This window comes from Nicotiana attenuata, unplaced genomic scaffold, assembly GCF_001879085.1.
Source record: "Nicotiana attenuata strain UT unplaced genomic scaffold, NIATTr2, whole genome shotgun sequence".
Classification (NCBI taxonomy): Eukaryota; Viridiplantae; Streptophyta; class Magnoliopsida; order Solanales; family Solanaceae; genus Nicotiana; species Nicotiana attenuata.
The window spans coordinates 14,495-20,267 of record NW_017674952.1 but is presented as its reverse complement, the minus strand read 5'-3'; the positions used below and the strand labels follow the sequence as shown (position 1 = coordinate 20,267).

General features: G+C 37.6%; 1 pseudogene; it reads left to right on the top strand.

The window, feature by feature from the left end:
* The first annotated feature begins 475 nt into the window (after positions 1 to 475).
* Positions 476 to 1,695, top strand: LOC109219502 (annotated as a pseudogene).
* Positions 1,696 to 5,773: the final 4,078 nt, after the last annotated feature.

Below are 5,773 nucleotides of genomic sequence, written 5' to 3'. Positions count from 1 at the left end.
ATTAATACTCAGGATTAGGGGGAGAAACATTAGAGACCTTTATTGATAATATTGGTTTGGTCTGCCTCTCCATGGAGAGGTTCAGAGCCTTACAATGGTGTTCCTCTTGCCCATAATTTTGGGTATTGTTGTCCCTTTGTTCTCTCTCTATAGCGGTCACGAAGAAGCCCCCCCCCCCCCTTTTTCTAGGGTTCCCTCTCTTGGTATTTATAGCTGTGAGCTTCGTGAGCTGGCAATAAGTGGTCGTGACCACGTTGGGATCTCGCCTTTATGGTGGCGGATAGGCCATGGCCTTGTCGATCGAACCAGATGCGAGCTGAACATCGTCAATTCTGAATGGTCGTGTCACTAATTAGTCATGAATTAACTTAAAACGGGATTAGCCTCGTTAATTATCGTGGGGTCGAATTCTGACCCATACATTGATCATTCACAAATTAAATATCAACAAAATTATATAAGTTAATTCGTCCAAATGGCACTTAAGGCAAATGTTCTTATTCTTTCTTTGGTTCTTCTGATAATATCATCAGAAGTTATTGCTAGGGATATGGTTGATCCTTCAATGTCAATGCTTGAACGTAAGTTTTCTTATTACTTTTTTTAACTTTATTTTTATTAACTACTAGTTACAACTTTGAGATGACAAATTAAATTAAGTCTATTGTTTAATAGAAAAAGGGTTAAAAAAATCATTTACTATACGAAAATGCTTAATTTTACCCTCCATTACTCTTCAGGATCATTTCACTATATCCTTGTTGTTAGCGTAGACGGATTCGAGATTTAAATTGAATGATTTCAGCTTTTAAAATTTTTAGCATTAAATTCATTGGCCCGTTATGGGATTACAGTGGGTGGTTACTGTTGTTGTTGTTAAATTCACTGGACCGTCAAAATTATGGGTTCAAACCTACTACTTTGTCAGATTTTAGTAGGCTTTTAAATATAAATTCTTACTCTACGTCGAAAGTTATGGGTTCAGTTGAACTCGTAGCCGAAAGACTACATCCGCCTCAAGTCATTAGTAAATTGTCCCGTAGTTACCCTTGATTCTAACAGAGCTTTAACCTAAAATACTAACATATGGTATTTTTAAACTATTTTGGACCTTTTTCTTAAAGTATCTTGACACGTCGAACTCACATAGTCTATACTAAAGTTCCTTTAAAGTGAAGTGCAAATATGAGACAATTTACTAACAACAAAGATATGAATAACCTAAAAATATTCTCTATTGTAAATGTGCAAAATTTATTCTAACTTTCCCCTTGTCTAAATAACCATTGATCCCATATGAAGAGGGTTGGTATTATTTGACTCTAAAAAAAGAACAGATAGAAGAAAAAAGCCACTTGTATTTGCAATATTTAATTTTTGAACATATTTCATTTTTCCACTATCTAATAGAGTACTACACATGATTTTTGGTGCAGCAAATGACGATAAAAAAACAAATGGGATGAATGACGCAACACTCCAAAAGATAGGCGGAAAGTTGGAATGTTTTTCGATTTCATGTGTGTAGCTTGCAAATGCCCAAAGGGTAATAACGACAATAATGATAATGATAACAATAACAATAACAATAATGATATTGTCTGTCAAGCCGTTTGTTGTTTGTCACAAAAGGCACAACAATATCGAACGATCATCTTCTTTCGATCCACTATTTATACTATGTACTTTGTGTAATAATATGAGATTGATTGGATAAAGAAAAACTTTGGATGATCGTTATGTTAATTTCCACTTTGTTTGTAATAATAATACGAGTTGTTATAAGAAAAATGTAGTACGAGTTGCAATGTTTATTCAATTATTATTTGTGAAATAATGTACGTGAGATCATGGTCATTTTTTTTCTTGTTATATAATATTAGCTATGAATTTGAATAAATGGAAGGCTTTGTAGCCTCATTCTGTTTGGAAAAAACCAGCACAAACAATGTGTACGACAAGGTAGTAACAGAATAATATCCAAGTCTAACTTTCCTCATCTATCTCAACCAAAAAGAAGAGAAACAAACCCATGCACAAACGTATACGGAGAACAAGTATATCAACCAATAAATAAATCGGCAAGGCAAAAATAATATTTATTAAATGAATGAAAGCTAACACAAATTTAGACTAACTTATAAAAATCAAACATTATATTATAAGGTTGAGAGAGAGAGAGAGCGCACACTTTCTTCCCAGCTGGAGCATTTTGAGAATGCAATTAGAAGATTTTTGCTCAATGGAAACTTACTGAAGACTTTTCTCTCATTGATTTTGGAGCTGATTACTTCCTCATTAAGTTCCAAAGAGAGGAAAATATGTTACGGGCACTTCATGATGGCCCTTGGTTTGTGCTCAATCATTTTCTATTTGTGCGTCGGTGGAAGCCAAAATTTATAGCATCAAATACCCCCTTAACCTACTCAGCCATTTGGGTACGTTAATTAAACTACCTACAGAATTTTATGATATGAATATCTTGAAACGGGTGGGTAACAAAATTAAAAAATTATTAAAAATAGAAAACTGCACCTCCTCCATTTCAAGGGGCGATACGCCCGTATATGTGTGGAAGTTCCTCTTAATCAATCTCTTAAAACCCACCTCTATATAGGCAGACACAAACAATTCATCTATTATAAAAGTTTGGAGCTTCTCTGCATTAGTTGTAATGCCCCCAATTCTCCAAAAAAAATTAATTTAAATTTTTTTTGAGCATTTAAATGATGTGGACTCCACCCTACCCAGCCCACCTATAGCAAATTAGACAACCTAATTCCTTGCTCCAATTTATCACAAATCAGCCCAAAACATGCTAGATCGGCCCCTTCACCCACTCTGTTAGGCCCATTAGTTCACTCACCTCAGCAATATGACCCACCACCACAATACTCACCAACCTCACACGTGACATGCAACACCTCTCAACCGCCCTCTCCCATGCACAATACATCTGACTCATCAATCCTACACCCCCTATCTCATCCTAATATTATGACACCTTTTTAAGTCGCCACAACTACTGACAAAGCCCATGATTACTTACCTGGCCAGCCCATCACAAATTCCGTTGTTGCCGCTCCATCTCCTCAAATGAGCTTTTCTCAAGTAGCCACTCCAATAACGACACCCCCCTTTATTAATTCGACTATGAGCCCAAACACAAGCCCACCAAATCATTCTTCCAAGTCCCAACACAACTCTCTCAAATAACTATACTACTACTAATCTACCTAGTAACTACACTACTGCGAAGATTACAAATGACTCCCCTACTTCCTTATATCATGCCTCACCAATTCAACTTTTACCAGAGACGTCAACGCTCATCAAAAATATCTCCAACACCTACTCAACCACAGAACATACACTATCTAACCCACCCATTCTAACAATGAACCTTCTGCACAGGATCTTCACAGCGCAAACTCCCCATGAAACCCCTGACCCCAGTCATGGCTCGAACTAGAATTACAGAACCAAGCTCTGACCTTTATAATGGAGGTCAACCACCAGGAGGTCATGATTCTCCTTCACAACCCATCCGACCTTGCCTAGATAGTGACAGAGGGCATAAGGTTAGCCATGGATCTTTACAATCAGTACAACTGGTCTTTGACCACCCACACGACCAACCACAATAGCCCTCATCTACCACATCCCCTCAATCTCCCCTTCTACCCCAACCCACCTCCAATTCCTCCAACTCCATGGATACAACCTTATGTCCTAGCACCAATACCTCTGAACACACTTCCTCATTCTCCTGTCAGCCCCCACGACCTCTTCTCTCTAACCAGGAACCCCAACCCCGCTCCCCACACGCACCATCCCAATCCCGAAGAACCAGAGGACCCAGACCCACAGGAAACAACAACGATAATGCAGCAATACAGAGAAACAAGAACGGAGGTGATATATCTCCGAGGTATCCAAGCTTATGTCCTCAAAGAGTAGTATGCAAAAGAAATTATTTCTCATATGTCCACCAAACCTACGTCGCTGTTCCATAATTATGTGTCCAACTACCAACCTGGAGGTAGGTAAATATGAAGTGGTTCTGAACCCAACGCCGTATGTAGAGGAACCACCACACCCTCTTCCTCATAATATGAATTTTATCATTTGGAATTGTCGTGGTACTCACTCACCCGACTTTCATAGGAACTTCCGATATCTATTGGATTACCATTGCCCAGCCCTAATAGTTCTGTTAGAAACCCATCTCACAGATTATACTACCATTAGGGATGATTTCGGTTTTACTAACATGGATCAAGTGCCTACTGATGGGCACTCTGGAGGTATCGTTGTTCTTTGGCTCAATGGTTTACTTACTGTTGATGTAGTGGCTATGACGCACCATGAAATACATTGCATGATCCAGGCACTACCTCTTCCTGCTAAATGGTTATTTACTTCAATATATGCTAGTAACATTTATACTGATAGATGTCTACTATGGAATAACTTAAATTGTATTTCTGATACTTATAAAGGCCCTTGGCTTATAGGGGGAGATTTTAATAAAATTCTATATGCTACTGAAAAATTTGGAGGTAATGGGCTAAGTATCTCTAGATCAAACAACTTTCTTAATTGCATAAATTACTACAACCTTTCGGATTTAGGGTTCAAGGGGACAAAATATACGCCAATAAACGCTTGAAAGGCCATACAATATTGGAAAGACTAGACCAGCGTATTGGCTAATTACGATTGGATAAATTTATTCCCAAATGCAATTGTCACCAATCTTCCTCGAACTCATTCCGACCATTGACCTATACAACTTTCCCTTATAGATTTTACTCCTCCAGCCACTAAGGTGTTTAGTTTTGAAACCATATGGGCTTCTCACCCAGATATTGGACCTATGATATCTGCCATCTGACAAGAAAACTATGACCACATTACCACTAGTTCTTGTTTCTCCAAATCCATCCAACAATGGAACAACACCACCTTTGGTAACATTTTAAAAGGAAAAGAATATTACTTTCTCGACTTACTGGTTTACAATCTTCATGTCATTACCCAATGAGCTCATTTCTCCAACAGCTCGAACAAGAGCTTACAAAAGAGTACAATCACATTCTTAAATTAGAAGAAGAATTCTGGGCCTTAAAGTCGCGCATCAATTGGCTAAATGAGGGTGATGCAAGCACCAAATATTTCCACTTATCTACCCTCCAACTTTGTAGAAAAACCGAATCGCAGTTTTGCAAGATGCAGTTGATAACAAGTGTTATAATTTGCCCTCAATACAAGCCACTCTGTGGAAACATTTCACTGGATTATTTACTACGGAATCCGTCTCTTCTCACCATGCTTTTTCTAAAGCCACCCACCATGTACTACGTTTAGAAGAATACAATTCTCTTAATAAACCACTAGAGGATAGGGAATTACTACAACACTTCAATCCTTTAAATCCCTTAAGGGATCGGGGCCAAATGGTCTGCACCCTTACTTTTACCAGCACTACTAGCATGAAATTAAAGGACTTGTACTAGCTATGTGTCACCAAATTTTTGCTACCCAATCTATCCTTGAGAATATCAATTCAACGTACCTCTGCCTCATTCCAAAATTTAAAAATGCGGCAACAGTTCATCAATTTCGCCCAATTAGTTTATATAACACCATCTATAAAATTATTACCAAAATTATTGTTAACTATATCAAGCCGTTGTAAATGCCTAATTTTTGCCCCATCTTTTTCTTCTACATTATATATATATATATATATATATATATATATATATAT